At 41.9% G+C, this 12,759-nt stretch overlaps 1 pseudogene; it reads left to right on the top strand.

The window, feature by feature from the left end:
• Nucleotides 1–5,753, top strand: part of LOC146831537 (phosphatidylinositol-3,5-bisphosphate 3-phosphatase MTMR14-like) — an 82,539-nt pseudogene extending 76,786 nt beyond the window's left edge.
• The last annotated feature ends 7,006 nt before the right edge of the window (nucleotides 5,754–12,759 follow it).

Here is a 12,759-nt window from a genome sequence, read left to right as displayed (position 1 = left end):
AATTTTATCGCTTGATTAGCAAACTCACGCTGACGCGTGAAAACTTGCGTTAGCGTAGGAATTCCTAATGGCCAGCTTTGCATCTCTATTGAGATGCAAAGCGGCCGTTCCTGACCTGACATGACAGGAGAAATGTCGCTAAGCGACATTTCTCCTGTCATCAAGCCCCACGCTATGAAGCATAGCGGCAAGAAAAGTAGCGATAACCCCTGTTATCGCTACTTTCCTTACACCTGCTTCAGGACTGACTTAGCCATGATATCCTATGGAAGGCGGATATCATGGCTAAGTTTGTGAGTCCCTATCATCAAGCTAACGCCACATTGCGTGAGATTATCGCTGGGTTTCCAGTGATAATCTCACGTTAGGCAGTTAGCGTGAGGATTTTTTTCGCTTTTGAGATAAGCGTTGCTAATAGCACGCTATCTCAGCGATAAAAATCCACGCTAGCCTGCGATAATTATCCTAGCGCTAAGTGTGCTTAGCGATAATTATCGCCGGTTGTTGCCGATATGCCCCTTAGTTTGAAAACAAATATTTTGCTAACATTAATATTTTTTTAATTAAATACAAAACCAGCAGAAACATTCTTATGCATCGTCATCAGGTTTAAATAACAGCGCAGACAAGTGTTTGAGAATTAGAGAAACTAGGATATAAGAAATAGAATCTATAAATGTATGTAACATGAATCATATGTTTAATAATCTTAAAATATATTCACATCAAAAAAGATAATTTTGTTGGTGACCGACCTGCACCAGTCATACGATAAAACGAACACATCTTTGATGCTGAATACTTTTGGCTGAATTTAAAGGCAGTTTTGTGACATAAAAATAAAAAAAGCATATAAGTGAGGAAAAATTCATTATTACTTGTTAGCCAGGTGGAGTCTAAAACATTAAGGGCCTCATTTATGAAAAGTGACGCATCACTGCGTGAAAACAGCGATGCCTCACTTTTCATAGCGCCCTCCTTGCGACATGCTGGATGCGTCATATTTACATTATGACGCATCATGTCGCAAGGAGTTACAGATACGTCAGTATTTCTGACGTATCTGTAGGCACAAAAGTGACGCATTGCTGGAATGTGTCAGAAAAGTGACGCAACCCCAGCGTCAGTCTTACGCATGCTGTGAGGCAGGCGTAAGATAGTGACGCAATGGTGTCCTAGAAGTGATGCACTGAAATCTCATAGATTTCACTGCGTCACTTCTACGAGGCTTACTTGCATGAGAACGCCCCCCCTGCATACATTGGGGTTATTTATGAGCCCTTGTGTCACATTTGCGCCTCCGATGCGTCACTTTTTGTAACGCACCAGCGGCGTAAAAAGTGAGCCTTTTTGCACCATATTTACAAAGTGACGCGTCTACCTAGATGCGTCACTTTGTAAACCCCTGCGTCACATTATACCTGTGCCAGGTATAATGTATGCAGTAGGGGCGTTCCGACGCAAAAAAGGGTCATAGAAGTGACGCAGTGAAATCTATTAGCGCCACTTCTAGGACGCAAATGCATCAATATCTTACCCCTGCCTCACGACAGGCATAAGACTGACGCAGGCACACTTCACATGGGACTGGCCCATGTGTAATGACCCATTGCTGGAGTTGCGTCACTTTTGTGGCACACTCCAGCAATGCGTCATTTTTGCGCATACAGATAAGTCAGAAATACTGACAATACTGACGTATCTGTAACTCCTCGCGACATGATGCGTCATACTGTAAATATGACGCTTCATTGGTGTCGCAAGGAGGGTGCAATGAAAAGTGACGCATCGCTGTTTTCTCGCAGCGATGTGTCACTTTTCATAAATGAGGCCCATTATACCTGAAGGAGGTATAATGTAGCGCAGGGGTTTACAAAGTGACGCATCTATTTAGATGCATCACTTTGTAAATAGGACGCGACAGGGGGCATGTTTTACGCCACCGTTGCGTCACAAAAAGTGACACAACAGCAGTGCAAAACTGACGCAAGGCCTCATAAATAAGGCCCTAAGATTCGCAGAGCTACAAAGCAATAATGGGTAGGACATTAGCGTGGTGCTCTTCTAGAAAGTAATATCTGAATTGCTTGCAGCGTTTGGCAGCTTTTGTTATTTATTTATCTCTGTTGACATTGCCCATCGCACAGAGAATACAACAGTAGGTGGAACATGTGCTCTTGCGATCAAATACATGTGAATAAATGCCACTACCTAGGATCGGTTGTAACAAAAATGGGGTCGATTCACAAAAGAATTTGTGAGAACTCTTTCACTTACTCTTATATGCCTTTGAGAAGCTGCCTTGAAACAGAAACGTTTTAAGGCATAGACGAAGTAGGCAATAGCCCAGGAACCCACCTTCCATGGTTCCATGGGGATCCGCTAGGAAAGAGTACATTCTCTCTCTCTCTCTCTCTCTCTCTCTCTCTCTCACTCTCTCTCTGTCTCTCTCTCTCTCTCTCTCTCTCTCTCTCTCTTTCTCTCGCTCTCTTCTCTCTCTCTCTCCCTCTCTCTCTCTCTCCTCGGTCAGTGTCTGTATCTCAAGACCCCCCATTCTCTGTATACCTCTACTTTTGTTTCTGTCTTTATTTACTCAATGTTGCGTTAAGACTTGTATAGTACATGCTTTGCGGTATAGTGTTTTAAGAATGTATCTTGCTATGTGTTCCATGTCTTTGTTCAAGTTGAGTGTTCTCTTCCAAGACAGTTATTTCTCTTGACCAGCTTGGAAGAGTCCGCTCTCGTCTCGTCTCTATCTCGACTAAAGTTCTCAAGCTTACCTGCGTCTCAGCCCCAATCATTTACCACAACTTGAAGTCTCCACTTTTTTTGAGTCACGCCGTTTTTGAAAGTTCAATATCCCTTTACATCATGAGGGTTTGAAATAGAACAAAATAGGTAGTTAAATTCAAAGGTATTTCAAAGTGTGGTCTCCAGTATGTCTTATCCAAGACTCCATTATATCTTTAAAATGTTGCTGCCCTGAAATGCTTTTCTTCCTATTAGTAAAAGTCTGACAAGGGGCACAGCCCTTCTGTCAGTACTCATTACACACGAATATTACCACATTTTGCCATTTTCCCCCATTTTAGATGTTTTGGAGACATTCATAAAGACATGTAAATGAGTCCTGTAGAAGTACTATGAACTCCAAAATGCCCTTGTGAAGAAGCCCCACAGACTGGAACCACATAGGTGGAGGACTTCCACTTGCCCTGCTGAAGCCAGTATCTAAGAAGAGTGGTAGAGGGAACCTCTGTAATCCGGTTGAATAGGGTTACACATTATCAGAGATAAAAGCAATTGTCCATCAATAGTCACAGATGTGCAACTCAACCAGTTCATGCTTCATTCACTCAGCGTGTATTTTTGCATTCAGCTCTCTTGACAATATGAAGACCAACCGAGCAGTGCTGTGCTAAGTCAGTGCTGTGTTTTGACAAGGAGCACAACTCTAGCAGACTAAAAAAAGTTATATATTCACTGTATGGAGTCCGACACATCAAGGTAACCTTGACTTATGTGTAAGGCAAATCAAATGTAAGAAAAAGGCTTGCTACCCCTACTCCCTGACAATGAGTCATGTACCACCAGAAATGTGTCAGCTATCCTTTGTGGTGCCATACCAACTAAAATGCAAGACATTGAAGTACAAGTAGTGGTTTTGTAGTGGACTGGAGACCTAAATCTGACTAAAGAAGTACAGATGCCACATAAATACATCCATGAGTGTTAGGACATGAAAGAAATTTCAGTTTCTTTCTTGATTGTGCCAACTTCTTTTTTTTCTCCAGAGGAGGTAATGAGTGGATTGGGCAATTTAGTATGGTCTCAGTTAGTTTGACTGCATTGCTCAAGTAACCCCGATTTTAACTAGTAGATTGCAAATAATTTCACAATTGGATGGTAGTGGTGGTGAACCCCTGTCCTGAGTGAGAGCGACTGCAGGAGAGGACAGCATGGGCAGTGCACACTGAGGACCAGCCACAGCATGGTACCATAGCCGGGTCCCAGCACAACCTGGGGTTCGGCCCTGAAGAGAGGGCGCTGGCCGAGGTGCTGGAGGAGTTCAGCCAAGCCCAGTACTGAACCAAGGAAGAGTGGACCAAGGTGGATAGCATTGAGAAGCGGTGCCTGGACTTGTTTAGTCAGGATTACTGTTACAACTTGATCTTCAATGAAAATGGTGAGCTGTGTGGTCACTACCCTCGGTTGATGGTCTTCTTGGAGTATGAAAGTTCTCTTCACGACAAAGACCCGTTTGAAAGCACAGTGCACATCAGTAAACTGCAGGACCTCGTCAATCGCAGCAAGATGGCCAGATGTCGTGGTTACCTTGTCTGCCCAGTCATTCTGTGCAAGGGTAAACATGTTTGCCAGTCAGCAACACTTGCCGGATAGGATGAGCTTTATGGACGAACAGGGTACAATGATATTTTCTAAGGAGGCTCTGAAGATGCATGGGCTGATACTGAAGAAGTTTCTGGGGAGGACTCGAGCAGGAATGGGGATGCCCAACTGTTTGATAAAGTCCACGGCCATGACATCTTCACTACCTGTCCATCAGATACATTTATGATTTAATGGTGCAAACAAAAAAAGTTAAGTTTGGTCTGGATGTGAAATCTTCGGGGAAGGTTGACAAAGCTCAGTGCTATACAGATTTCACTCTCCTCTCCATTCCTTATCCAGCTTGTGAATTTCTAAAGATTACAAAGACCGAGACTAATTTGGGGAAGGGCAAATATTCAATTGGAAGTAGGATTATGTAGATGCTCCATTGAGTATTCCTGACTGCCTGACAAAGTCTCTGAACATTGACTGGAACAAGTACTAGTCATAGGACTTGGTGAAACAGACGCAGAACTACCTGAAGCTGCTGATCCATATCATGAATGACGATGATAACAGTGGATTATTTGGTACACTGCATTTCCGGCTGTGTCCGAACCCCTCTCTTTATCTCCCTGTTGCGTCTTTCTCTCTGGGCTGATGGGATGGTCCACGCGTGCTTGACGCCTGCTGAGATTCTGTACCTGACAGTGGCCTATGACTGCTTTCTCTTCGGACATATGCTCTGTGATAGACTTGTCAAAGGTGAAGAGATTTTCTGAAGCACATCACATCTGCGGACTTTGCCAGTGTGAAGAGATCGAGGAGGAAGAGTTCACAACCGTGGGAGCCAGAGTTCCTCCTGGAAGATCTCAGCATGCTTAAGCGAAGAGATCAGGGCAGCTCCGCCAGTCTGTGCAGTGATTTCTCCATAGTGGCAATGATTTGCCTTGTGCCTCAGGCGGCTTCTGCTATGATGGTGTGAGCTGCTCTCCAACAAAGCACAGCCACAGCCTGCTTGGCAGAAGGCATATAACTCTTCTACTCAGATGGTACTCATGGGCCATGCTTTGCATTCAATAGGCAGGCTAATCTATCCAGGGGTAACTGAAGCAAAATATTCAAGCTCTTCCTCATCCAATCATTCAGATAGCTTCTTTCGGATAGGCAGCAGTCCACTAGAGGTGCTGCAGCAGAGGCTTGTTGCACATACTGAATAGGAGTCCTGGTTAGAGGAAGTGCATACAATCTTTCGGGCTGCTTACAGCAGCCCCATTGGACTGAAGACAGTGTCTCCAAGCCCCTCTGGAGCCATTGGTGGTCTTTTTGAACAGTTTGCAAGGGGAGTTGAACTCAGAGGTCCGAGCACAATTGTGTCAACTTTAGTGCAAAAGACATCTTATCCCTGCCCTAAAACATGAAGAACGCAAGATTTTATAAGCCATAGGAACATCTTTGGAGAAGTAAACAGTTTGCTCTGCATCAGCTGGGTGGACTGCACTGTTCCAGACAGGTTTAATGTGATCATTGCTTTTCCTCTGCTACCCTACCACTGTGAATTTCTGACCGCCATTCTGCCTCAAGTTTATTTTTTTTAGACTTTAGACATTCGCATGAGTTTCTTGAGCAGTTATGAATTATTGATCTTGGGGCTGATTTCCCAGGCTTTCTACTGGAGGAGAAGGGCCTTTCCATCTTGACAAGGGAAGGATTACCTATATGGCACATTTCGATGATAAATTTGTTTGTGTTTCAAAATGCACACTTCTCCCGGTACTGAATTTTAGGAAAAGATGTTCGGAAAGAGATTAGGTTTGGGGAAACAGCTAAACATTGAGATTGCGACTGTGTGGAGAAGAAATGCAAGGGGTACCCTAATAGATATTTTTTTTTCCAACTGTGGGCTGCACCACCAAACCAAATATCCAAAAAACAATGATTAAATGTCCATCCAATGTTGGAAATATTTGAGATTTCTTTATTCTTCCTTTTATTTGAATCAAAACAAAGCACCAAGCAGCCAACGCGTTTCGTTCTTTTAGACAAGAACTTCGTCAGGGTGATCAAACTGTTTCTGGTTGTACTCAAAAGAAGCAGGAAACGTCAGGCTGGCTCAAATAAGAACTCCAAACTAGACGTCACCTTGCTTTCCAAGGACCGAGAGAAAATTAAATGGCTGTTGTGCCTATCGTGCTGATTGCCGGCTGAATTTTCAGACCCAACGACAAGGAACTATTAAATGGCTGTTGTGCCAAAGACGCGGCGTCTCAAGCGGCAAAGTATATGTAAAGTTGAACGCTCAAAGTATAGGTCCTGCTCCAAAAAGGACAATCCAACTCAAACTTTTTGCTCCATTTTAGCAAAAAATTCTTGGCCCTACCCATTATTGTCAGCCCTGAACATCTATGCCAGCACTTCTCTGATTGGCACCATATGTACCCCAAAGACTTTCCACCTACATTTGTGCTATTTAGATCAGTTTACTGAGAAGGATGTATTATAGTGTCTACCTCACTGCTGAGTCTGATATGACTAAAACCCACCAAGATTTGCTTGTACCCCTTTTCGGAGAGGACATCGTCTGACAGTTTGGACTAAGTTGGTGTTTTTGGGAATAGCCAAGTGCAATTTCTACACGATTTGTCTGTAATGGCATGGACAGGCAAAAACAATGGCATTCCTCCTAAAGTAAAAAATAGTTGTTAAGATGAATTCAAGGCTCTCCATTGATCACATATTTGTGACATTAGGTGAAGGGTTATATGTGGCGGTGGTATGTCCTGGTCAGGGTCTTTTTGCCCACTGACACCAGAGGCATAAGCTACTCCTCCTTGGTGATCCCAGTAGGGGAGACACACTTCTGGGGTTGCTTGTGCTCATGATTAGATGCAATGTGGTCTTGGAGTTTGAGTTAGGTTTTTTGCTGGGACTAATTTGCTGTTGGTGTATCAATTTCATAGAACAGAAAAGCCACACTAGAATGGAATGCTACACATAATTATCAGTAATTATGATCTATTTGAGTATACTCATCCATTCCTTTTTGTTTTTACTAATATGCCAATCTGCCAAAATTATTTAATAGAGAGTGCTAGATGTTGAAAAATATTAAAAGACTTAGAGAAAAGCATAGTACATTGAAAGAAAAAAATATTTGGTGGCAGTGTTAGAAATGCTTCATTACAACAATGAATACATAAATACATAGCACTTTCTTGTGATTTTGAGAGCACCAAAGTAGATGGACAGGTTCAATGGCCCTCCAACTCTAACATTCTGCAATTCTCTAAATTGTGTTTCTGTGGGATGTTTAGCATATGTATGGCATTGCAATTGCATTCATACAGTGCTTCATACTGATGACTAAGTACCAAGGCACTTTCAAAGGATGGGCATGCTGGCCTGATCGTTCTTAGGCCATCGTGCAAATCTCACTAGGATAAATAATTTGGTTATCTGTCTCCATCTGATGAAAAATATTAATTGCAGGAGGCTCCTTGCCAAGTGTGTATAAATACCTTCAGAAATGGCTTCCAAATACTACCACTAGAATGCTAGGAAGCACGGGTTGTACTCTCACTCTATCACCCAAGTCACCCAAAACAAGCTAGTAAGATATGGAACTAGAGAGAAAGGGTATGGTTTTTCAATTTTTCTTTGTCCAATGTAGCCCTCTGATTTCTCAGCACATGACAGGCAGAAACATGTTGATCATAGGTAGGATAAGTGATGTGTTCTAAATCACCCTATCTCCTGTTGCTGGTGAAGGAGTATCCAAACATGAAGCATGCCACCTAGTGTGGGTGAATGATTTGTATTCTTTTGAAAGAAAACATCCTCCCAGGGCTAGTGAGTTGGACTGATCCTTAAGACAGTGGAGTAGGGTGCTTTGCTTTTTCTACACAAACAATCCAAAGTATCCACTTTCATGCCATCATTAAACCATTTCCCATTCTTACCTCCTAACAATTGATGACGTTCTCTTCCTTTAAACCCCATCCACTAGTACATTGCCCTTTATCTTGTTCCTTTTTAACCCTGCACCCTTTGCTCTCTGGTTACATCTTTTCAAGTACCCTCATACAAGTTCATCATCTCATTAGTACTCGTTCTCATTGTGCACACACCTGTTTGCACTTGGAATATTCCTCTCTACTACACCATGGGAGGGCCTGATTTAGAACTTTGCAGACCAGTTACTCCATCACAAGCTAGACGGATATCGCATCCACGGTATTACATGCGTCATAAGATATAAAGCATTTGTGATAAGGTGGATGGGATATCCGTCAAATTTGTGGCCTTTTTCCATACTCTAAGTCAGGCCCTCAGTTGTCCCTCCATTCGTATGTTATCTCTCGCATGCCATTCAACATGTCTTTCAAGGTTGATAATCATTCTCAAACACTGCACTGATACTCAACTTCATTGCGATGATCTGTCACAATGCAGAGCCCAAACTCTAAGGGCCTGAGTTAGAGCTTGGCGGACAGATGCTCTGACACAGTGGCGTAACGAAAGTTTAAGGGGCCCCCCTGCTGTGCTGTGCTGTGCTGAGGGGGCCCCCTGCAGCTGGGAGGCCCCGCCGCACGGCGGGGGATGCGGGGGCCTGTGTTACGCCCCTGCTCTGATACAAACAGGGCGAATAACCCGTCCTCTAACTACAAGTGCATCATGAGACAGGGTAACTGCCACGTTTGTGATGGACTACCTGTCCGCCAAACTCTAAATCAGGCCTCTACGTTTCATTAACATTATTTTATTTCCCACAACACCTCGGGACAGAATACAATTTTACCCCTGAGTGAGCCAGGAAATGCTAGACAAGCTGGCAGCAAAATGCCTACAGAGCATATTGTCATTGCTGGCAAAGTGCTTTAGGTATTTCAGTATTAATGTGTGTTGCTTCTGCCTTACGGAACTTTAAACATGTGTTAACTTTCCACCTCACAGGATTCTTAATGTACATCTTTTCCACCTCAATTAAACATGAAATAAAAATTATGACTGTTGTGGAAATGCCATATGTGACTCCGAGGTACAAAACACATTTTACATCATTCCTGAGCAGCATACACAAAATGAATGCAATTTGCTGCTCCGTTACTCTCAAGGGAACGCATTTAGATACAGATGTCTGTAGAGAAGGGAAAGGTGTGCCCAAAACTGTTTGTATACTTTATACAAAGTGTGTTTCCTTTCAAATACTTATGGATATTTTTCTTATTTTCCTTTCGAAACTGCAACAGAAAATATCAACACACACACTGGAATAGCAAACATACAAGTGAACACTTTCAATATTTCCTGAAATATGCCGGGCAATATTCAGCCCAATGCTAACTAAAACAGTTGTAATAGACTATGTCAATTTTAAAATAATTAGGATTTGAATGTGTCAAAATGGTGCAAAACAAAGGAAATGCAACGCACATCGAATCATTTAAGCAAATGAAACAATCCTGTTTTGGAAAAGGGACGATTATTTCCCGGAAGTTGTAACTCTTTCAGGGCACTATTTGTAAGTTTCTGGGAGGATCCAATTTCAGTAGGAGATAAAGTATATCAAGCACTGGCAAAGCCAATAACTGAGCTGTTATCATTACTAATTTTTCTTTATTGACCTCATGCAAACACATGGGTCATGAACCGTGAACGCACATGATCGGAAGTTTCGCAATAGGTTTTCCAATAAGAAAAACCATACCAAGATGGTGGTGAAAGCATGGCTATGCGCAATGATGCATAACGCATTGGGATGATTTTTTTAATTTAGCAATCGAACATGGCACACACCCATTTTAGAACAGCAGAGAAAACAGTGCGCACGTTCACAAATAAGGGAAGCAGGTGTCAGTTTGGAGCTGTCAGGCCCTTGTTGAAAATGTAAAAGCAGGATGGGAAGAGGAACAGAGAGCATCACAGGAAAAAATAGGAAATTAAAAGTGAGAGTGTAGAGTGGGTAAATAAAACAAGCAATGGCAAAGCCAAAAAGGCTGGCATTGGCCGACTGCGGCTTAGCACATTTTTTATCATGGTTTTTGCCGAACCTTATTGTTCGGTAAGCTGCTGGGCTGTCACTGAATCTAAAAAATCATTGGCTAAAGCCAAATGTGTTTTTCTGCTCTCAAAAAAGTGCATATTACCATGGTACACCCATCACCAAAATGAACCAACTACCTTGTGTGTGGATGTTCTTCTTGTGAAAGGAAAGCATGCTGTAACTCAATGAGAAGTAAGTCAAAATTGGAAGTGGGCTAACATTGTCCCTTGGTGCATGCTCGGGTAGGTGTAAGAAACATGTGGCCTAATGGATGAAATCAGGCTGAAAATCTCTATGTGGTATACATACTTTCAGGACATTAAAAAGTCTTGGCTAACGCAGACCAAAACAGTTATCAGCCTGGCAGTGGCTGCTAGTTTCGCCTTTGAGAAAGACATCAAGGAAGAAGTGGAAAATGTAAGGAAGGAAGGGCAAAAAAGGAATGAAGGAAGACAGAAAGGAAGGGAGGGAGGGAGGGAGGCAAAAAGGGAAGGATTGGGAAAAAGGAGGAAAGAAGGAAAGAATAAAAGTAAGAAAGAAAGCAAGCAGAAGGAAAGAAAAAGTAAAAAATGCAAGAAATAAGGTAAAAAAGAAAGAAAGAAAAAGAGCAAAAAAGTAGCAAAGAAAGGAAAAAAGAAAGAATGCAAAAAAGAAACAAAGAAGGAAAAAGAAATAACAAAGTAAAGAAGTAAATATTAGATAGAAAACAGAAAGAAAGAAGGCAACATCTAGCAGATCTAAAGAAAATAGGAAAGAAAGAAAGAAAGACTAATAAGGAAGTAAGCAAAAACAAACAGAAAAGAAAGAAGGAAAGGAGGAAGGAAAAATTAAAAAAGGAAAGAAATAAAGATGCACAAAAGGGAAGTAAAAAGGAAAGAAAAAGAAAGAAAGAAGGAAAGAAAGAAAGGCAAAAGGAGAAAGAAAAAAGAAAGAAAGAAAAAAGTATCCAAGGTTTTATACTCTGAAATGTCTTTCCTTCCTTCTCTCCATCTTTCTTTCTTTTCTTTCTTTTTTCTGTCCTTCATTCCTTTTACTTTTTTGCCTTTTTCCTTTTTTCACTCTTTTTTCTTTCTTTCCTTATTTTGTTCCTTCTTTCCTTCCTTCTTTCTTTCTTTTTTGCCTTTCCTTTTTTCTTTTCTTCTTTCTGTTTCCTTTTTTCTCTCAGCTCTGCCGACTTACTTTTTCATTTCCTTCTCTCTTTTACCTATTCTTGTCTTTGCCCTTCTTTTTTCTTTCTTTTTTTGCCTTCTTATCCCCTTTTTTCTTTAATTCTTTCTGTTTTCCTCCCTCCTTCCCATGTTTCTTTCTTTCTTTCTTTCTTTCTTTCTTTCTTTCTTTCTTTCTTTCTTTCTTCCTAGTAATCACTCATGATCCCAACAGGCAGGCTCCAACAACCCATGCACCTTCACAAAAATGCAAACCTGAAGAGAGATTCAAACAAGTACCCTACTACTCCTGGGCCCATGCATTCTCCATTCTGGAAAATTTCTCCCTGCATGCGAGGGCTTATGGGGGCTCAACACAGCTGCAAGTGCCCCCAACAAACACTCTTACATAATTCAGTATTCGCCTGTTCATCGGAGAGCAGTTGCAGAAATATCCCCGCTCAGGAGCTTATCGAGTTCACTGTCTGACCCAGGCTCTGTTTTGCTTCCTTTTGATTGTATTTAGTTTTGAATGTGACACACTTCATCAGTTAGTTTTTTCTACAAGGCATACATTTTCCATATTTACCCACCACCAAGCACTCTGTGACCTGGGCCAGGGAGGGAAGACCGTTATTTCCAGATTGTCTGGCTCTTCTGCATGGGATGTATTCAGCCTTTCTGGTGCATGGCACACCCACCTCATCTCAGCACTGCGTAGCCCAGGCACATAACTTGTGCTTTCTTACTCACTTGACAGCTCAGCTTTTACTGCATGAACTTGTGAGGTTTAGCACCAACATAAAGGAAATGTCACTTCAATATCCAAAGACTCCAATCATGAACATGTCATACCCTGCAACAAAGTTCATCTGAAAAACAGCATTTTATTTTTTAAAAGCATGTAATTTTTTTTTAAAATTCAGTGACAGACATCGACTGCACAACATATGTCTCACACCTCTGGTATGCCTATGGTCTCATAATTTTCATGAATTCTTGAGCATTCACACAAGAATGTTATTTATAAACAAATGTTACTGTGAAAAAAATGCCAGCAAGAAGAAAATCTAGGGCCTTATTCAAGAAACCCTTTGCACCGCCGGAACGTCACTTTTTGTGACGTTCTGTGGCACAGGAGCCTGCTCCTTATTTACGAGGGAGAACTAAGCCACTTTTTTTGGCTTACTGCTGCCTCATAAATATTGTTTACTTTATCACAGTTTTCTGGGGCATGCA

The sequence above is a fragment of the Triturus cristatus genome, chromosome 5_1, assembly GCF_964204655.1.
Source record: "Triturus cristatus chromosome 5_1, aTriCri1.1, whole genome shotgun sequence".
Classification (NCBI taxonomy): Eukaryota; Metazoa; Chordata; class Amphibia; order Caudata; family Salamandridae; genus Triturus; species Triturus cristatus.
This window is presented reverse-complemented; position numbering and strand designations above follow the sequence as displayed.